At 37.4% G+C, this 23084-nt stretch overlaps 1 pseudogene; it reads left to right on the top strand.

Moving 5' to 3' along the window:
• The first annotated feature begins 14045 nt into the window (after window positions 1-14045).
• LOC114037710 lies at window positions 14046-15171 on the top strand (annotated as a pseudogene).
• The last annotated feature ends 7913 nt before the right edge of the window (window positions 15172-23084 follow it).

The following is a 23084-nucleotide window of genomic DNA, read 5'->3' as shown; positions in this document are numbered from 1 at the left end:
GTAGAGAGGTAGGAGAGGAGGGGGAATCTACTTGACCGAAGGGAAAAAAGAGGGGGAGGATTAAATAACCAGATAAAAGCAGGAAAGAAAAAGGAACTACTTAGCAAAACTCTAAAGGAAAAGGGGTAAGAAATGGGAAGAGGGGATTGGGGGTGAGGGAAGCAAGTCAGTGTGAATAAGCCCATCTTAAAAAAGATTAACTGAAGAGGGAAATGGAAAAAAATCATAACCTGAAAAAAACAATATTAAGAGACAAATGGAGGAAAATATAAATCTAACTCATAACTTTCAGTGTGAATTCACTTATAAATCCATCTGGTCCTGGGTACTTTTTCTTAGTTTATTTATGGCTTCTTCAATTTTTTTTTCTAAGATAGGGTTATTTAAGCATTCTATTTCCTCTTCTGTTAATCTGAGCAATTTATATTTTTGTAACTATTTATCCATTCCATTTAGCTTACCAGTTTTATTGGCATATAGTTGGGCAAGATAACTTCTAATAATTTCTTTAATTTCATCTTCATTGGTGGCAAATTCACTCTTTTCATTTTTGATACTGGTATTTTAGTGTTTTTTTTTTAAAAAAATCAAGTTAGCCAATGATTTATCTATTTTATTGATTTTTTTCATAAAACCAGCTCCTAGTTTTATTTGTTATTACAATGATTTTTTATGCTTGGTTTTATTAATCTCTCTTTTGATTTTTAGGATTTCTAATTTGGTATTTAATTGGGGGACTTTTAATTTGTTCTTTTTCTTGTTTTTTAAGTTGCATGCCCAGTTCATTGATCTGTTCCTTCTCTCTTTTGCTAATGTAAACTTTTAGAGATATAAAATTTCACTTAAGTATTGCTTTGGCTACATTCCACAAATTTTGATATGTTGTCTCATTGTTATCATTATCTTTAATGAAATTATTGATAATTTATATGACTTGTTCCTTGTTCCACTCAATCTTTTTTCTTTTTTATTAATTAATTTATTTTTAATTTTCAACAAGTACTTCCATAAGCTTTTGAGTTTTAAATTTTTCTATCCCTCCCTTCCTACCTCCATCCCCAAGATGATATAGGCTCTACATATAATTGCTATTAAAGATATTTTCATATTAGTAATATTGTAAAGAAGAATTAGAACCAATAGGAGGAACCACAAGAAAGAAGAAACAAAACAAAACAGAAGAAAAAAAAAGAGCAAATAATATGCTTTGATCTGCATTCAAATTCCATAGTTAGTTCTCTGGATGTGGATAACATTTTCCATTATGAGACTTTTGGAGATGTCTTAGATCCTTGCTGAAAGGAGCTAAGTCTATTAAAGTTAGTCATCCCACAACATGTTCCACTCATTCTTTAGTTTTAGGTTATTTGATTTCCAACTAATTTTTAATCTGTGCTTCCAAGGCCCTTTAATGAATATAAATTTTATTGAACTATGGTCCAAACAGGGTGCATTTAATACTTCTGCTTTTCTGCATTTGTTTGTGAGGTTTTTGTGCCTTAATGCATGATTAGTTTTTTGATGGTGCCAAGTATAGCAGAGAAAAAGTTATATGCCTTTCTATTCCCATTTAGTTTTCTCTGGAGGTTTATCATATCTAACTTTCTAAAATTCTGTTCATTTATTTAACTTCTTTTTTGTTTATTTTATGATTAAATTTATCTAGGATGGAGAGGGGTAAATTGAAGTCCCCTACTATTGTAGTTTTACTGTCTATTTCCTCCTATAACTCGTTTAACTTTTGAGAATCTGGATGATAGCCATTTGGCACACATATATTTACTATATATTACTTCATTAGCTTTGGTACCTTTTAGCAAAGTGTAGTTTCCCTGATTTTCTCTTTTAATTAGGTCTATTTTTGCTTTTGCTTTGTCTGAGATCATAATTGCTACCTCTGCTTTTTTTTATTTCAGCTGACACATAATAGATTCTTTTTTTTTAATAGATTCTTTTCCAGCCCCTTATTTTAACTCTGTGTGTATCATTCTGCTTCAAGTGAGTTTCTTGTAAACAACATTTTGTTGGATTCTGGTTTCTAATCCATTCTGCTATCTGCTTCCATTTTATGGAAGATTTCATCCCATTCACATTCACAGTTATGATTGCTAACTGTGAATTTCCCTCCATCCTATTCTTTTTTATTTATCCTTTTATTTTTTACTCTGTCCCCTGCTCAACCATCTGTTTCACTTTTGGTCATTGCCTCCCTTAATCTACCCTCCGTCTTACGTCTTTTCTTTCTTTTAGCCCCTTCGCTGCCTTTTTTCCTGTTGGGTAAGATGAATATCTACAGCCAACTGTATGTGTATATTCATATACTTCCTTCTTTAAACAAATTCAGATGAGAATAAGGTCCAAGCATTGCCTGCTCCCCCTAATTTTCCCTTCCATTATAAAAACTCTTCCTTCTACACCTTTTATGTGAGATAATTTTCCCTTTTCTTCCTCACCCTTTCCCTTTCTCCCAGTGCATCTCTCTTTTTCCACTCTTCCATTATTTTTTTGAGATCAACCCAACATAATGGATGCATACACATGCTTTTCCACTAAGTAAAATCCTTCTAGGTGCCTTAATGATGATACATTTCTTAGGAGCTACATGTATCATCTTCTCATATGGGAATGTAAAAAATTTAACCTTTTTGAAGTCTCTTATGTTTTCTCATTCATGTTTATCTTGTTATGCTTTTCTTGAGTCTTGTGTTCGAATGTCAAATTTTCTATTTAAAATTCTTCTGTTTCTTTAAATACTCATTTTTCTCCAGTAAGATTATACTCAGTTTTGCTAGGCAGGTTATTTTTTATTGTAATCCAAACTCCTTTGCCTTCCAGAATATCATATTCTAAGTCTTCCACTTCTTTATCATGGTAGCTGCTAAAGCTTGTGGGATCCTGACTGTAACTTTATGATACTTGAATTATTTCTTTCTGACTACTTTGTAGTATTTTATTCTTAATCTGGGAGCTCTGGAATTTGGCTATAATATTCCTGAGAGTTCTTGTTTTAGAATCTCTTTCAGAAAATGATTGATGGATTCTTTCAATTTCAACTTTGCCCTCTGGATCTATGACAGCTAGACAGTTTTCCTTTACAATTTTCTGAAATATGGTATCTAGGCTCTTTTTTTTTATCATGGCTTTCAGGTAGTCTAATAATTCTTAAATTATCCATCTTTGGTCTATTTTGCAAGTTAGTTATTCTTCCAATGAGATCTTTCATATTTTCTTATATTTTTTAGTTTTTATACTGTGTTTTATTGTTTCTTGATGTCTCATAGAGTCATTAGTTTCTAACTGACCAATTCTGATTTTTAAGGAGTTCTTTTTTTTTAATGAGGTTTTGTACTTCTTTTAGCAAGTTGTTAATTCTTTTTTTAAAATTTTCTTTCATTGCTCTCATTTTTCCTCAATTTTTTCTCTATTGCCCTTATTTGATTTTTAAAAGCATCTTTTTGCTCTTTTTATTTTATTTATTTTTTGGTGAGGCAATTGGGGTTAAGTGACTAAATGCCCAGTGTCACACAGCTAGCGAGTGTTATGTGTCTAAGGCCAGATTTGAACTCCGGTCCTCCTGACTCCAGGGCCAATGCGCTATCCACTGTGCCACCTACTTGCCCCCTTTTTGCTCTTTTTAAATATTTCTTTAGCTCTTCTAGGAATTCTTATTGAGTTTGTGTCCAATATTCATTTTTTCTTTGAGGTTTTGCTTGTTTTCAAGGCATCTTCTTTTGAGTTTGTATCTTGAGCTTCTCTGTCACCATAGTAGATTTTTGTGGTTGGGTTCTTTTTTTTTTTGTCGTTTGCTCATTTTTCCAGCCTAATTCTTGACTTTAGACTTTATGTTAGAGCTGGACTCTGCTTTCTCAGAGGTGTGGGGGGATGTCTAGCCTGAGTTTCTGTGGATAAATCTAGGAACATATAGATTTTTGGTGCTTCCAAGGTGGTGTGATCCAGGGAGAGTCCTGGTCACTATCCTCTTGGTCTGCACTCTGGTCCTTAGCTAGGCAGGACCTCTGCTCCCTCACCACCACAGGCCTCAACTGCTCTTCTTGGCCCTGCAGCTATGACTCAAGACTGGATAATGGGTGAAGGAGCTGCCAAATGGTGCCCAGTCCTGAGTCCAGTGCTCTGGGGTCCCCTTTTTATGACCAGGTGTTTATTCCTTTTACTATCCTTGAGTGCTGAATGCTACTGGTGCCATCACCTTCAAGTTCTACTGCCAATATTGCTTCCACAATGCCATGCTCCCACCTAGCCCCCACTACTGTGTCCACAGACCTTTCTTTCTGTCTTCCTGAGCTGTCCTAGGCTAGTAAAATATCTTACTGTGACTTTTTGTTATTGTTATCTCACTCAGAATTTTATTTGACATGCTTTTTTAAAAGTTGTTTAGCAGGTTGGGAAAACTCAGCAAAAATTCTACCTATATTCTACCATCTTGGCTATACCTTGATAACATTACATTTTGGAATCAATATATAGTCAGATGAGATTTTTGTGGTCCCCATATTTATTTGAGTTTGACGCCAATGGTGTAGATGCTGGTCAGTCATTTTCTGTCATGCCTGACTCTTGTGACCCCATTTGAGGTTTTCTTGGCAAAGATACTGTAGTGGTTTGCCAGCAGTGAAAATACTGAGAGGTAAAGGAATTGAAGATCCTGTTAAGATATGTTTAGGAGAAAGAAGGGATAGGGAAAGATAAAATAATAAGAGATCAAGATCTGATAAAGGAATTTCAAAGTGTTTGATCATTGAAGTAGAACACTTGTGGATTGTGGTGATATGTAAGGTCCAATCATCCTGTGTGTAATTCAGGTGGAGTGAGGAGAAGGTCAGGGAGGTTAAAAAGATTGAGGACTTGGAAGGCTAGGGTATTTGAAGAGACAGCAATCCATATGTTGAAATCTCCTAGTATTAGGGCCAGACTTGAGGTAGAAAAGAAGTCTAAAGGTTTTTGAGGGGACAGCAACTTGAATGTTGACATCCCCTGGTACTAGGGCCAAAGTTCAGATGGAGAGGAAGTCTGTGAATCAAATACTGAACCCATTGAGAAAGGAGAGAAAATACTGTAGGGCCAATAGATAACTGCTACAAAGAGTGGAGAGAAAGTATTCTGATCCCTCTTCTAGGATCTAATATGTCAACAAGTATATAAGAGAAAGGACAGCAAATACTAGAAAGAGTAGCTAAGAGTATTAGTATTATTTGGGGGAAAACCAGGTTCCTCTAAGTGCAAGTATATGTCAAGTGCTTGAGAGGAAGAGGTGTAATGAAAGGAAATGTGTTAACTATGGAAGAAGAGTTCCAGAGGGCATAGTAGAAGGGGCACAAAGGGATAGAATGTGGCCTTGGAGTGGTAGTGTTGAGGTGAATGGGAATGAGAGAATGGAAAGTGAATTTTGGGGATCATGGGTTACTGAGTGATTCCTAATCACAGGGGATTCTGATGGGAAAAGATAAGATAAGATTGTTAAGTACTGGAGTTATATAGGCTGAGCAAAGAGCACCCATAAATCCCCCCCCACCCCCGCCGTCTTGATTAGTGTCTCAGCTCCACCTTCCATCCAGGCAGCAGTCATGGCAGGAGGTTGGTGGGAAAGAGACTATCACACCAACCACAAGATTAACGGCATACAAGGACTGAATGTACTAATTCATCTAATCACAACCTAGGTTTTAATGCAGGTTCTGTTTCTGAGGAGCTGTCCAAAGTTTCAGGCTGGTTGTGAGTGTCACCCACAATTAAGGCGAATATAGTTTTGTACACAAGAGGAGGATAAAGGCAGCTATAGATCTTTAACACTAATATAGGGTAAATAGACACTTTTGAATATGCTAATCATGAGTAGGTTAGATAAGTTTAGGCACGGGTTAGTAGAATTCCTTTGGTGTTAGGAAGTAGACTGTGAGTTTGGGGGAAAACATCTCTCCAGGAAAAAAAATCTTAGAAATCAAAGAAACAGAGCTACAGTGCTGTATAAATAGTGACTCTTAGGCTGGCAATGGAAGGATAAGCCTTATTGATTTTTTATCTTGAAGAAGGCCTTCACTGCCATACAGATTTCTTGCCAGGATATCTGATAAGATCACTACAGAGAAAACATCCCATTGGAATAGACATGGTCTTCTACAACTCTTGAGTCCTCCAGGTTAACACATTCTTCCGCAAATTACCTGACATCCTGTCCCTATTACTCAGCTTCCCAAATAAGGAAAGTGGCTGAGCAGCCTCACCTGATAGGCTCCTTTTGCCACTTGTAATGTTGCCCTAAAGCTATGTAAAACCCTACCACATACTTCTGAGTATCCTTGTTCTGCAGAGTTGCTTTCTACCTGGCAACTGCCCATCAGTTGATGCTAATTAAACTTTTTTTTTTAATCTTGTAACCTTGCCCTTGATTTTTTTTTTACCTCCAGTCAAACAAACCGAGATAGAAAGAATTATTCATCAGGAGGATTTTAGGACATCTGGGTTGAAGAATTCCTCAACAATTTGGCATAGTCAGCAGGATGACTGGAACTCTTGGGCAAGACAGGGGAGACTCCTACTCCAGGATCACTGAGGTGCCTACTAGGTAATATTTTTACCCACATCATCTTCCTGGGACCTGACTGTCCCCTAAATTCCAAGGGTGTTGAGTCACTTTCTTCAAATTCCTCATACTGTATGAGGTTAGCCCAAAAATAACTCAAGGAGGAGAAGATTCTAGGAAGATGGTGGAGTAGGTCAGAAAATTCCAAGCTCTCAAGATTTTCCCCCACAAAAGAGATGAAATAATGCCTCAGGGTAAATATAGAGTGTTAAAAATAAGTAAGAGTAGGAGTAGAGCAGGGGTCCTCCTGGGACAATCAGGGAAGATCTGAAGAAAAATCCCAGGACAAGATTTGGTCCCTGTGAAGAATAACCACCTCCAGGCTAAGGCCTATCTACTTAACAAGTGGCAAGCCCTGGGGTTAGCTAGGTTGGGAGGATGCTTCAGCCCCGGCCATAGGAACTTTTGCTCCCAGGACAGTGAGGAGAGTTGGGTGTCTCAGCCAGGGAAGATCAAGGAAACCTCTGCTGACAAGGAATGCCAGACCTAGCTGTGCTGTGGAGACTTGGCCAGGGGCAGAGAAGGAACCAGCACACACTTGGTGAGTGCAGAAGCAGTAAGGCAGCATCCTGCTGGCTGTGAGCACTTATAGGAGGCTGGAGGGCTCAGTTTAGGTTCCAGGCCAGAGGGGAGAACTGAAGGAGGATCTGAGGCGAGAGGCATCACCCCCCCCCCCATACCTCAGGACTAAAGGTGATTACAAAAACAAAGTTATTACAAATTTTTTAAAATGCAGAGGCAAAGGAGAAAGAATCCAACCATAGAGAGTTACTATGGGAATAGACAAGACCAGTACATCTTCAGAGAAGGATACTGAAGCAAAGAAACTCTCTTCTACTCCAAAGAGTAATGTCAAATGGTCACATGCCCAAAAAGAATTCAAGAAGAACTTAAAAAAAGACTTTAAAAATCAAATGAGAGAGATTGAGGAAAAACTAAGAAAAAAAATAAAAGAAAAGAACAATCCAAGAAAAACAAGATTATGAAAAGAAAGTCAACCAATTAGAAAAGGAGATCCAGAATCTTAAGGAAAAAAATGACTCCTTGAAAATCAGAATTGGAGGCAAAGGGATATAGAAATCTATTCTGCCCTACAAGAAAATAGAAAGGGAAGGTGATAAGAGGGGGGGGTGATAGAAGAGAGGACAAATTGGGGGAGGGGGTATTTAGAATGCACGCCATCTTGGGGTGGGAGGAGGGGAGAGATGGGTAGAAAATTTGGAACTCAAAATGTTGTGGAAGTGAATGTTGAAAACTAAAAATAAATAAAAGAAAAAAACAGAATTGAGCAAGGGGAAGCCAGTGAAGTTATAAGAGATCAAGAAATAATAAAACCAAATATAAAGAATGTAAAAATAGAAGAGAATATGAAACATAAGGAAAACAACTCACCTTGAGTACAGATCAAGAAGAGAAAACATAAGAATAATCAAACTACCTGAAAGCTACGATCAAAAAAATTTGGCACAATAATACAAGAAATAATTAAAGAAAATTGTCCTGATGCATTTGAACAAGAGGGGAAAGTAGAAATAGAAAAAATCCACCAATCACCACCTGAAAGAGCTCCTATGAGGAAAACCCACAGAAATATTATAGTCAAATTTCAAAACTCCCTGCTCAAGGATAAAATATTACAAGCAACAAGAAAAAAACTAATTTAAATATGGTAGTGTGGCAATTAGAATCACATAAGACATAGCAGTGGTGACACTAAAAGACTGCAGGTCTTGGAACACTGTATATCAAAGAGAAAAGAGCTGGGGTTCTTGCCAAAAATATCATACCCAGCAAAGCTAAGCATAATACTGAATTTTTAAAAAATGGATATTTAATGAACTATCAGACTTTCAGGACTTTGTTTAAAAAAAAACCTGAACTTAACAGAAGATTTGACATACAAGAACCAAAAGAAATAAAAGGTACATACTAAAGACTGATTACAAGGGACTCTAAAAGGACAGACTTTTTACCTTTTATGTATGTAAAATATAAAACATATGTTTAAGATTGTTATTAGTAATTGGGTAGTTCATAAGAAAGATTGGAGTAGACCTGAATATGATATGACTTTTGAAAATAAAACTATTTAGGAACAGCTAAAAAGAGAAATTATTTTATACAGATGAGGTGCTAGAGGAAGAACCAACACAGAGGAATTAGATGGGGGAGGAGGGCTGTTAGTTTTGGAAACCTACTTTCATCAGGAATGGGTTCAAGAAGGAACAATAAAAATATATCTAGAAGAGCATAAAAGCCTTCTAAATTCAGAAAAAAATATAATGCCAAGAGGATAGGGAGGGGGGAAGGATAAGGGAGGGATCTCACCTCTAAGGTGAGGGAATAGGTTAAAGGAGGGTATAGAAGTGTGTTTAGATTTATGGGAATGGGAAAATAAGGGAGGAAGACTTGGAGGGGGTTAAGTTAAGTAATAGGAGGGCAAGGTAGCAGGTAGAAGTAAAGTAGAGGAATTAGGAGGGATAGGAAATAAGAGATACACACAAATATAAGAACAAAATCAGAAGTAGAATTTGTTAGGGAAAGCATATATCTGTATACATATACACATGTTTATGTATATATGTAAGTATGCATTTATATAGATATGTACATATCTATATATATAAATATATACATGCTTAATCTTGTGCAGGGGAAGGAAGAGGGGGGAGCACAAAGTAAGAAGTACACAGCAGAAAACAAAAGAAAACTTACAAGGAAGCAAAGAAAAGATGGGCAGCTCTCAACACAACATGTAGTATTTATTATAAAGGCTGCCTTGAAATGGAAATTTATTGCTATATATTTTGAATCCTCTCTTATGTCCTGCTGTGCACATGACATGTTTCTTATTTCTTTTCTTATTTTGTATTTGTTTTTTGGGGTTGGTTTTTTTTTTTTTTTTTCCTTTTTTTTTGGTAAGGCACCCAGGGTCACACAGCTAGTAAGTGTCATGTGTCTGAGGTTGGATTTGAACTCAGGTCCTCTTGACTCCAAGGCCAGAGCTCTATCTACTGTGCCACCTAGCTGCCCCTGTATTTAAGTTTTAATATTTAAATTTGTAATGTTTCTTTTTCTTTTCTAATTGTGTATTTAAGTTTTAGTAACAAAATAGGAAAAAAGAAAATAATAACTCAAGGAGATGTATTAGAAATAAGGAAATTACTGTTATTTCTGGTTATTCCTGGTCCAGCCTAAGGAAGGACTAGTATGTTGGTCTATTTATTATACAGTTGCCTTGCTATCAGAGATTTTTTGACAGGAAATGTATCTCTGATTGGCATGCCCATTCAATTTCTGTCTCCTACTTTTCCTTCCATGGGTCCCTTGTGCCTGAAAATCTTAAAACATAAACTGTCGCCCAGAGTTGGGACTATTTGACTTGAGCAGCTATGCCTGTACCTTGCCAAGCAACTTGCAGTGACTCAGGAACAGAAAACAAGGGCTCAGTTAGAGAACCCTTTATTTCAACAGAAGGGTTCTCCTTTTGTTTTAAGTTTCTACAGGGGCTAGGAGTAAGAGAAATCTGAACCTTATGCCATGCCGAGTCATATTCCACAGGCTAATAAGCAAGAAACCTATCTATTCTGTTTTCTCCCCCATTCTTACCTTAGAATATTGGGTATTCTCCGGTTCTGCCTGATTCTCCCATGTAAGGGAATTAAAAAACAAAAACCTCTCTGGATCCCCAATGCATCCTGAGGATAGACTAAATCATGGGGAGTTAACAAAGTAAACCAAATTTTGGGTCTTTTCTGGCCTATATGGCAAAATTTATCCTCAACCTTGGAAATTGCCGAAAGTCCTGTATTTAAAGTATTTAGTAGCCCTATGGCACATCTGGAAGGAACATGCTAAAAGAAACTCTAGTCAGCAATGGCCAGATGATGTGTATTTTGATTCTTATAATCTATTTGTGAAGGTTTGTTTATTCCTAGGAAGGACTGTTGGTATCTTTGGGAAGTAGAAAATGAAGGGAAAAAAAGGAAGCAAAAGAGTATTATTGATAACTTAAAAGATTCCCTGGAAAAAGAAAAACTTAAGATCAGGAAAGAAAGCAGCAAAATATTTCAGAAGCCTAAAAATCTCCTCTTTCCCAGTTTATACCATAAGCCCAGGAAGCCTCACTCTACCTCCCCTAAACTCCCAAACCCTATAGATCTTACAATTCTCCTTGAGAGTGATAAATGGTTTGTTTTATGTAACAGAATATATGTTGTTAGCTATACTGGCCGCACGCCGACCTTCTGCCGGCCGTACGCCGGTACCCGCTCCTCCTATAAGGAGCACACTACCAGAGTCATACTCACACTCGAGTCTTCGGTCCTCTGCCGGATAACCACACAGAGACGAGCCATCGGGAGGTGCCAACACCAGAGCTTTATTCAGAGGCCATCACAGCAAGCCATCATAGCAAGCCCAAGCAGCAAGGCCAGAGCAACAGGGCAGGAGCCAGGAGAGAGAGCGCGTGATCTGACCACGCTTGTTCCTAAAAACCTACCTAGCCCCTCCTCCTCAGCCTGCTTACTAGCCAATGATTGTAGAGTCAGATACTGGAAGGGGCTGTCTGAGTTTAGCACACCAAGGGGGAGGGAGTGACGTAGGAGGCTAGGACCGGATACAGGGAGGAGGCATCTGGGATTGGCGCATAGACAAGAGTACGTGACCTAGGAAGTCAGACTCAGGAGGGGTCTGGGGTCAGTGCTGCACAAAGGGACCCAGGAAGTCAGGAAGATCACAAGAGGCGTCTGGGGATGACGTTGCATATAGGGAGGGGACTAAGCAAAGGGAACTCAGTCCTCTGCCGTCCCACTCCCACGTGGCACCGCCCCTTGCCTCAGGAGCACAAGCTCCGGATACTTCCTTGCACCCAGCATATCTCACATAGCACTGCCCACTGCCTCAGGGCTTCTCCGTATCCAGCCCATCCCAGTTCACCACAACTCTGCCTACCACAGCCCCTGCCTCGACTTCCAAAATACCCAGATCTTACCCTACTCTTGCCACAGCGCCCAACCTGGTAGTTGCCAACATCAGACAGTCCCTCACAGTTAGCAATGAGTATTCTGTGTCCTGGTAAATCCAGCTGATTTTTTCCTGTGGCCTATTCATCCAAAGGAAAAAGGGTGAAAAGAGTGAAAATGTTTTTGTTGACAGTTTTGAAGTTTTCAAAAGATATAGTTTCATCTCTGTGTTCTTAATTCTGCTCAAGTTGGGATTTCACAGAAAAAGAGAGAGACAGACAGCTAAGAGAGATCATTTCCACATTTGCAGAAATTTATGGCATTACAATAATCTATTTAATAAATATTTCCAAATTATGATGGAATTGTGGTTTGAATTTTTTTTAAATATATGCTGAAATATCCTGGTGGGGTTTGGGGAGGGGATGGGAATGCAACTCTCCAGGACTGTTAAAAGTAAAGACTTTGGGGAATTTTCATACAAACAGTACCCATACTCTATCACTCCCTCCTTTCCCTGGAGAGTGAAAATCTTTTTTGTTTTACTATAAGGAAATAAGGTGATTTCATAGAATAGAGAATATTCAATCCTAAACAGAACTGAAGCCAGCTTAAAAGTTTTGTCTCTAGTGGTTCCAGAAGCAAAAGGAAACAATAACAACTACAAAAAGCAAGTTGTTTTGCAGTTTGAAGTTTCAGAGCCTTATCTGGTGTTTGAGAACTTCCTAAAGTAGGTATTAATTCCTTTCCAGATTAGAGAAAGGTTTGTTTAAATCAAAGGCAAATAATTTGGAAAAATTCAAAATATCATTACATGACAATGGAGGTCTTCTGTAAATGAGTTGGCACAATTTAATTGCCTAGTTAAACTAAGAGTAAAGTCACCTAAGAGGAATTAAAATAGAGTATTCATGTTCAAGCCCTTAAGAAACCACCTTCTAACTGTTTAACTTGACAAAAATGAGAAACTGTAAACCCTGAAGTTTCTATTTTAATTAGGGAAAAGTAAAAGTTTTACAATGAATTTCAGTTGTGTAAGAAACTTATACTAATTTGCAAAGAAGAGATTCAGTGGCATAAGAATCTAATACTCAAGATGTATTAGGATGAGATTTGGAAATAAAGAGGTGCAGGTTTGAAAACATAGCAGTGAAGAAAAGTGAAGCACTGAATTAGTGTGTGTAGAGAGGTACAATTCTGTGGTTTGCAGGGCTTTGATCAGAGTATGTGAGAAGACAGAGAAAAAAAATTGGAGGAAGTTGGAAACTCCATGCATTGACACAGTATGGATATCAGACTGAAATGGTGGGTAATGAGAAGTATATAAAAGCGTTCTTTCTAGGATTAAAGCCAAGAATCACCTAACCAGCAAAACTGAGTATAGGGAAGAATTGGATATTCAATGAAATAGAGGAGTATTTCAAGTATTCCTGATGAAAAGACCAGAGCTAAATAGAAAATCTGACTTTCAAATACTAGACTCAAAAGAAGCATCGAAAGGTAAACAGGAAAGAGAAATCATAAGGGATTCAGTAAGGTTAAACTTTTTACATTCCTATATGGGAAAATGATACTTGTAATTCCTAAAAACTTTCTCATTATTAGGGCAGTTAGAAGGAATATACATAGACAAAAGCACAGGTATGAGTTGAATATGATGGGATGATTATCTAAAAAAGTAAAATTAAGGGGCAAGAAAGAAGGATGCACTGGAAGAAAGGGAAAGGGAGAGGTGGAAAGGGGTAAATTATCTGACATAAAAGAAGCCCAAAAGAGATTTTACAGTGGAGGAGGAAAGGGGGGAACCAGTTGGGGTTGGGGGAGCACATGAACCTTACTCTCATTGGAACTGGCTCAGAGAGGGAAAAATATACACACTTAGTTGGGTGTAGAAAACTATCTTACCATACAGGAAAGTAAGGGGGCAAGGCAATATGAGAAGACGGGATGATAGAAGGGAGGGCAGATTGGGGGAGGTAAAAATCAGAATTAATGAGGGGGGAGAGAAAGGAGGGAGATAATTTGGAACTCAAAATTTAGAAAAAAAGAATGTTAAAGATTGTTTTTGCATATAATTGGGGGGGAAATAAAATATTAAATCATTCAAAATAGTTGGATCAGTTCACAATTCCACCAACAATGAAGTAACGTCCTAATTTTTCCTCATCCCCACAATTGGATAAATATTTATTGTTCATAGGTAGGCAGGGCCAATATAATAAAAATGACAATTTTACCTTAAAAAAGTGTTTTTAGAAGTCAAAAAGGTTTTTTTTAAATGCATCTCAATCTTGATTCCTAATAGGAGGTATATAGATTATATAAAGAGGTATATGATTTTTTTACCCAAAGTTCTCAACTTTGCCAGCTACCAAAATGTCCAGCATGGGCCAAAACAAAAGCCCAGAATTTAGCAAAATATTGCAGAAAGCTTAAGGAAGTTTTAGATTTCACTGAAAGAAGAGGAGAAACTGTGGGAGAGCATGGCAGTGGCCTAGGCCCCCCAGAGTCCCCAGGTTCTGACAATGTCCCAATCTGGAATTACTGTTATAGCCACATTTGTATTTCTTGCCCAGTCCCACCACAAACTCCATTATGCTCTTATGCCTCATAGGAAAGGTGGGATGCTCCTCAGTCAGTGGGATCGTGGCTTTTGTATTTGGAGCAAGAGGATTTTTGGGTCAATATGTCGTCAATCACCTTGGGCACATGGGATCACAGATGATCGTCCCATATCAAAGTGATCCTTATGATTTCACCTATCTTCGACCCATGGGTGACCTGGACCAGATTATTTTTTTGGAATGGAATGCCAAAGACAAAAGTACCATCCAGAGGGTGCTGGAGCACATCAATGTTGTCATCAATCTTACTGGACAAGATTGGGAAACTAAAAACTTTGACTTTTCAGATGTCTTTGCTACCATTCACCAGACAATAGCTCAGTTGGCCAAGGAGGCTGGAATAGAAGCATTATTCATGTTTCTCATCTCAATGCTGATATCAGAAACACTTCTAAATACCTGAGAAATAAGGCTGTTGGAGATGAAGCAGTGAGAGAGGCATTTCCTGAAGCTGTCATCCGGAAGCCCTCTGACAGGTTTGGAAGAGAGGATAGATTACTCAATCATTTTGCAAACATCCATTGGTTTGGTGGTGTTCCTCTCATTTCATTTCAAAAAGACAGCGAAACAACCAGTTTATGCAGTAGATGTATCCAAAGCCATTATCAAAGCAATTAAGGATTCAGATGCCAGAGGGAAGACCTATGCCATCACTGAGCCAAATTGGTACCTCTTATATGATTTGGTGCACTTTGCTGTGGCTCACAGACCGTACCTTCCATGCTACATGCCATATTTTGCCTATCAGTTGGTGGCAAGAATCTTTGATATTAGTCCATTTGAACCCTGGACCACAAGGGACAAAATGCAGCGAATTCACATCACTGACAAGAAATTGCCTCACCTGCCTGGCTTAGCAGACCTTGGTGTCAAGGCCACTCCCTTAGAACTCAAAGCCATTGAAGTTCTTCAACATCATCACACTTACTAATGGTTGTCTGCTGAATTGGAAGATACAAAGCCAGCCAAAACAGTCAGCTTTTAACATTCCCCATGCAGACTTGAGTTTTCCATGTTTTTTAGGTCACCTGTCCAGTCATTGATTATCTTTAGAGAATTCTGTGCCCAATGATCAGATTCCTCAATTAAAACTTTTAAGATTAATTTAAAAAAAAGAAAGAAGAGAATAGGAAGATGTCTGTAAAGTTGTGAACTCCATTGGAAAAATGCTTGTTTTTTCCTTAGAGAGTTAAAAGTTAATTTTGAGATTTCTCATGATTTTGAAGCTTTTTTTCCATAGATTTTTATGTTCTTGTGGTTAAGGAAAAGTAGCTTGAATAATGTAGCAATATTAAAAATTGAGCAATATAAAACTTGGGTTTGTATCAAGCTTGATAAATTAATTGGCAAAATTATTATTCACAGCATAGTGGATGGCAACTGCTGGTATCATACCTTGAACTCCTTTATATTGATTTCTGAATGCAACTAATATAGAATGCCAAAACTGGTAGATATGGAATGATTAATGTAGCTGATTTGGAGATATATTCAACTAGGTTAAAGTAAGTTAACTAGCAATAAATTTTGTTTCATGTTATAAATCCATTATATAGTTTTATGTTACTGTTATGTTTATGAGTTTCTTGCATTGTGATTTTGGGACATTGTTGTATAAAAGTGCATTGATTTGTAGAAAGATACCTAGAGTATGATGCACTTGTACATTTAGGAGTTTAGCTCTTTTTTTTTTTTATTTGAATGCTATGATTTTATACCTTTGAGTTATTACTCAGAGACTTTTGTCTGGAAGGCAGAATGTCCTTGTGGTTAAAAACAGTCAAGTATTCAAAATGGATACACTCTGATTTGTCAAAATTAACAGTACCTTGGGAAATGTCATTGTCATTGAGAAACTTAGTGAGACCTCTCCAGACCCTCAGAATGTTCTACCTAGTAAGATCATAAATCCTTATCAGCATTGTGAAAGAAGCTGCTGGGAGGGGTATGTAAATGGGAGCATTGTAAATTCTACCCTGAGACTAGGGATAATTTTAGGACATTGACTTACAGAGGAACTAAGATCCTCCCCCTCAAAACAAAAACACACAGCCCACCGGGAATGGCTAAAAAGTCGTAAATAGCATAGAAATTATTTATATGGTGAATTGTCTGGCTACTGATTATGAAATATATAGAAACTCACTGAATAAATTGTAACTCAGTTGATATGTATCAGCATTACATCTTTAAGTCAATGTGAGATCAACAAACCAAAGCTTAGGACAAAACCTAGGGTTGATGATTCGAGCTATCCAGGCTAGCGGCAGCAATATCTTTTGGGGTTTTGAGTGAACCATCATGCATTCACCATCATGCATGTTTAAAACCCAAGAATGTAATCATTTTCTGAATTTCTGATTGATTTTTTAAAATTTTTAAAAAAATTTTTTTTCTAATGATTGATTTTTGCATCAATATGTGTTACCCTGTGGGGAAAAAAGGTGAAAACTTTTAGAAAGCTCTTCTGTACTTCTAATAAGTACTAAGAATGAATGTTTTTATTAATTGCTGTCAATGTATATTGCTGCTAACTTGGGAAATATTAGTACTCTGTTCTTCGGCTTTAAGCAGTGAAACTTGCTATGTGAGGTAGAACATCTTGGTACTCTGATTTCATTGGCTCTGAGTTTTGAATTCAGTTATAATTATTTGGAAATGTGCTCAAAAGTAGTGAAAATGGAGTATGTGCTGAAGTTTTTTAAGAAAATATTAAATTTTATATGTTCTCTAGGATTACTCTTGGAGTACTTATTACTCTTGGAAATTAAGAGTGAACAGGAAGGTTTACTTTATTATACAGAAATTTGCAGGCTTTCCTGTCATAAGTTTTTTAATCGATTTTGGCAATTTTTTTATGAAATGAAAATGTTTTTAAAAGTAAAGGGAGAATTAACATTGCCAATCTGATCAGAGTATAAGAAACTCCAAGTTGATTTAATTTTCATTTCTCTTATTATTAATGATTTGGAACATTTTTTCATGTGACTGTAGATAGCTTGCATTTCTTCCCCTTGAGAAATGACTGTTCATAGCAGCCCGACTTCAGAAAAACCAGGAAGGACTTATATGAACTGATGCTGAGTGAAATGAGCAGAACCAGGAAGACATTGTGCACAGTAACAGCCACATTGTTCTATGACTAACTTTCATAGACTTATCTCTTCTTAGCAATGGCAAGGATCTAAGACAACTCCAAGAGACTCATGATGGAAAATGCTGTCCACATCCAGAAAAAGAACTATGGAGTTTGAATGTAGATCGAAGCATATTATTTGCCCTCTCTTTTTTGTTTCTTCTTTCTTGTAGTTTCTCCCATTGGTTCTAATTCTTTTTTACAACATGACTAATGTGAAAATAGGTTTAATATGAATGTATATGTTGAACCTATATTAATTTACATGCTGTCTTGGGGTGGGGGAGGGGAGAGATGGAGAGAAAATTTGGAACTCAAAATCTTACGGAAGTGAATGTTGAAAACTAAAAATAAAAAAATTTATTAAAAAAAAAGAGAAGGGATCCCTTTAAAAAAATGACTGTTCATATCCTTTGACCGTTTATTAATTGGGGAATCACTTTTACTCTTATAAACTTGAATAAGTTCCTTATATATCCTAGAAATGAGATTTATTAGGGAATCTTGCTGCAAAGATTACCCCCCCCAACCATTTCCTTTCTAATCTTAGCCGCATTGGATTTGTTTGTACAAAAACTTTTCATTATATGTAATCAAAATTGTCCATTTTTCCCTTCTGTGATCTTCTCTATCTCCCATCTGTTCATGAACTTCTCCCCATCCATAAATCTAAAAGATAATGTGTTCCTCCTTCCTCTAATTTGTTTATATTATGACCTTTTATATCCAAATGGAGTTTATCTTGGTATATGGTGTGAGGTACTGTCTAAATCAAGTTTCTGCCAGATTTCTATCTGGTTTTCCCGGTAGTTTTTCTCAAATAATGAGTCCTTTTCCCAGGAGTTGGAATCTTTGGGTTTATCAAACACTAAGCTACTAGATACATTTGCTTCTCTACATTGTGTACCTATTCTGTTTCACTGATTGACCTCTTTTTTTTTTTAACCAATACCAAATTAATTTGATGAGTATTGCTTTGTAGTACAGTTTGCAATCTGGTACAACTAGGGCCCTTTCCCACCTTTTTTCATTGTTTCCTTGAGATTCTTGATCTTTTGTTCCTCCAGATGAATTTCATTTTTTTTTCTAGCTTCATTAAGTAATCTTTTGGTAGTATGACTAGCATGGCAATGAGTAAGTAAATTAATTTAGGCAGTATTATAACTTTTATTATTTTGCTTTGGTTTACCCATGAACAAGTAATATTTATCCAATTATTTAGGTATGTCTTTATTAGCATAAAAATTATTCTGTAATTGTATTCATATATTCTATATTCAGAATATTTTTTAACTTCACTATGACTTCATCACTTTACAATGCTCCCTGAAAGGCCCTGCCTGTACCAGTGCAGATCTGCTCGTGTTTTGCAACTTGACAGAGTTGCCTGGGTCACTGAGGAGTTAGGAAAGTTGCCCATGGTCATAGCAGTAAGTGGCAGCTATGGGACTTAAATCCAGGTCTTCCTTACCCCTTAGGCCAGCTCCTTACTGTGCTATTTTGCCTTTCATCCAACTTTTAAATTTTCAGGGGGAACCATGTCAAAATATCCCTTCTGCGGTTCTAACAAAGTCACTGTGAGACATTATTCATGGACTGTTTCCCCTAAGTTAACAATATTCAGGGTAGCAGACAGATACAGTTTTAGCATGGTACTTGTTTTATGAGAAAAGAAGAATGATCTGCCTTGTGTGCCAATCTCCTGCTTTCACTCTTGGCAGGAATCCAAGTCTCCCTTGGAGAAAAGTGGGCAGACTCTAGAGATAGCTATTCACACCTCCCTATGAGCCACACTTAAACAGAACCAAGTGGACACACATAACCAACATGGGCAACATATACATCCCCTACATGAAAGAACTGTACACGAACCCAAGAGCTGTAGTTTGAGTACTACTATTGCAGGAATTTGCCAATCTTCTGATAGCTTCTAATTTGTAATACAAGGATATCCCATTTTATGTTCCAAATAACCTCTCGAAGTTCAAATTGGCATATACTTATCTAATTCATGGTAGAGATTCTCAATGCACAAATGGCTAATAGTATCACTTTCTGATGCCTGGCACTAGGAGGAACATATCTGAAGATGATATTGTAGCTCTAGAGAAAATCTGTGAGATATATAATCATAGCTCAGATTCTCTTGGATGTTCTCTGTATCTGGGCTCCAAGGCAACCTAGGACCAAAGGGAGGACTCAAATCCAGAAACCTGAAGGAGAAAAAAAAAAATATGTCTACAAGCTCCTGTTGCATAGGCTCAGAAAACGATACACAGAACAAACACATAAGAGGATATGAAGATATGACTGACCACCATAGCTGAGCTGAGCTGGGCCCCCCAGTTGAACAGTTGATATAGAAAAAGATTGACTGGTTTGGATGTCTATGTATAAGTGCTAATTGTGGAGATAATCTCTTACCCCTGTAGACTATTTTTACTTTATAGAGTGTATTTCTATGCACAACCTCAGCTGTATTCCTCCATCCTCACATCTGTTGTTGCAAATATCCACTTTTAGGACCATCTTGTCTCTGTTGGCCCAAACCCTCACCAGGAAACCTAAGAAAATGTGTCTATTGTAAAGATCAAAAGTCTTACTCAAATTTCTGTACATGTGGGAGCATCAGTCCAAAGGAAGTTGTATTAAAAGAAAGAAAAGTAAACATTGCTTTTTTCTGAAACAGACATCACATTAAAGTTCAGGAATCCCACAATATCTCCCAATGGGAAGACCTAATTGAAGAAATTTTTCATTCTAGTTTTCCTCAGTTGGCTTGAGCAACAAATCTCTCCCTTGGAGCTTCCTGCACTGCCCTCTGCTGGTATAGTCATTCTACAGCATGTTCTACTGACTTCCATGGGTATGATTAGAATTACTGTCCACTTCTGGTGGAATGGTCTATCTCCTAGCTCTCCAAAGGAAACCACACCTCTCACTGGACACTGAGCAGTAACAGCATTAACCAGTAATTCCCCATTCTTTCAGCTGAGCACATAGTTCTATAAAGTTCCAAATGTGAGTTTCTTTCTCAATCCCACCTATTTCTACCTAAAATGTCCTTAAGTGTGTGAGACTCATGACAAATGTGGGTTAGGGGAGGGAGGATACAGCAGAGAGAAAAGTATCTCTCTGTCTTCAAACCAGAGAAACTTTTTCTCAATTATAGTTCAAATTCTATGTTAACCTGTATGAGAGTCATTAACATTAATTCCATTTTCTGATAAGAGGACTAAAAATTCTTCTGTTGCTCTGGTGATCTTCTTAACTACATAGAATGGGGTTGGACTTCTCTTCTCCAAGGCATCTATATCTCTCCTTCTTCCAGGGGTTTGGAAATCAATTCAGTTATCCTGCCTAAGTCAATAATAAGTCTAGGTCATCATCCAATTGATAATACCTTCTGGATGGAATTGGATCCTGAGCAAAAGCTTGATGAATTGGTTTTGGACATAGAAAGCATTCCTCAAATTTAAGAGCCAGATGAATTTTTTTAGCCGTAGTGATTTATGTAACCCTCAGAACATTCATGTCACCAATAAAAATGCAAATTAGGTCTAACATATAAACAAATGTAAGGGATTAACATGGTTACTGGAGTGTTGTCTGGACCATGTAGGTTACGTGGGACCACATAGGTTTGTCTAGATGTGTCTTGCAGGAAAGCAAGAACAGTTATCTCTGCAGTCTTCTATCACCTCCTCTCCTTTTCCAAGGGAAACTGATTCCTGACAGAAGGTTGGGGCCAGAAACTGGCCATTTGGTTTTCCTCAGAGAGTGGGAACAGGTACCAGGCTAGAATTATATCTATCCACTATTAATTTAGGAGAAGCAATTTTTAACTTGAAGCTACACTCCTTAATCTATTCCTTAATGGGAATATATATTAAAGGCTTGCTTTCCTTCCTACCAAATGCCAGATCTACAATGAACACACATAGCAAATAGCAAATAAATCAATTTATTCAAACAGATAGCAAAGAGAGATCAGAGAAAGTATACATACGAGAATATATACCAGACAATAGAGTGATAAGCATTGAGTAAATTAATATCAACCAATTAGGACAGAGTTCCATATAATTGGCCCTTTGAGCCAAGAGTTAATCAAATTAAAAACAAGATATCATAAGCAAAACAAAATAACATGTTATTATAAAACAACATATTGACTCTATGCTTTCCTGAATTCTCATTTATCACATCATTTCTCTCTTGCAACATGTCTTGTGACTTTGGAGTCAATTCACTGTGTTTTTACAGAATGAAATCGGTGATAGACCATGATAATCTTTAAAATGTCACTTAAACTCTTCATTTTGTAGCTAGCCAAATTTATTTTTTATGAGATCCATTAATCCAAACCTTCTCACATGACACACAGTTGAAACAGGTCAGCAGAGATGCTATGGACAACAATTTTTCTGAAACTGGAAAAAGCTTTTATTACTAACCAGATTTCTTCCTCCTTCCTAAGAAAAAAAAAGTCTTTTAATTTTTCTTCTTTGTCTGGGAGGTATTGTCTACCTTTATTGTACCTATTTGGTATACTGAGTCATGGTCTCAGAAACGAAATTGCTGAGCAGACCTTTGTGCTAACATAATCAAGGTCCCAAGTCCTTTAACATCTGGACACTAAAAAAAAAAAAAAAATTACTCTGAAATCACAGCTATTTAAATTGAATAAGCATCTCTGCCCATGCTAATCAGGAACTAGGCAGCTACCACTTTAAAGATCAAGCAATGGAGTCCATCCTTTACTGGATACCATTTATTTTTACTATTCCCTCCACCATATTTTTCTACTTGCTTTTTTTTTTTTTTTTGGCTAGGCAATGGGGGTTAAGTAACTTGCCCAGGGTCACACAGCTAGTGTTAAGTGTCTGAGGCTGAATTTGGACTTAGGTCCTCCTGACTCCACTGCGCCACCTAGCTGCCCCTACTTATCCTTCTTGCTCCACATCCTCATCATGCTGAGACTGTCAGAAGTAGCAAAATTAAGTCATTAAGGCTTGGGTTCAAATCCTGTCTCTGACACTTAGCAGCTATGTGACCCTGAGCAAGTCACTTAATCTCTAAGCTTCAGTTGTTTATCTTCAAAGTCAATCATTCAACAAGCATTTATTAAGTGTCTGTTGTGTGCCAGGCATTTTGTTAGGCACTGGGGGTGACGAGGAAACAACTGGCACATACATCCTATTTCTAATTTGATCCTCACAACAATCCTAGGAGGTAAGTGCTATGATCCTCATTTTACAGATGAGGAAACTGAGGCCGATAGAGGTGAGGTGACTTGCCCAGGATCACACAGCTATTAAATGTCTGAGGTTAGATTTGAATTCAGATCTTCTTGACTCCAGGCTCAGCTACTCTATCCACTGTGCCACTTAGCTGTGTCTAAGGTGGTGAGTAAACGAGGGAATCAGGAAAGACTTCAGGCAAAAGGTGCTTGAGCTGTGTGTGACTTGAAGGAGATACAGATTCTATGAAGCAGTGGTGAGGACAGTGTATTCCAGGCATGCAGATGGGAAGTTAAGATCATCCTTTGTGAGGAACTGAAAGGCCATTTGGGCTGATTGCAAAGTGGAAGGCAGGGAGTAACATAAAATGAGGCTGGAAAAATAGGTTGAGGCAAGTTTGTGTAGGGTTTTAAAGGCTAAACAGAGATGTTTCTGTTTTGTCCTAGAGGCAATAGGGAGCCACTGGAGGTTATCAAGTAGGATAGTGGCACAGTGAGATTGGTGCATGAGAAAAATCAT

This window comes from Vombatus ursinus, unplaced genomic scaffold (genome assembly GCF_900497805.2).
Source record: "Vombatus ursinus unplaced genomic scaffold, bare-nosed wombat genome assembly UNPS02010548.1, whole genome shotgun sequence".
In the NCBI taxonomy this organism is placed as follows: domain Eukaryota; kingdom Metazoa; phylum Chordata; class Mammalia; order Diprotodontia; family Vombatidae; genus Vombatus; species Vombatus ursinus.
This window is presented reverse-complemented; position numbering and strand designations above follow the sequence as displayed.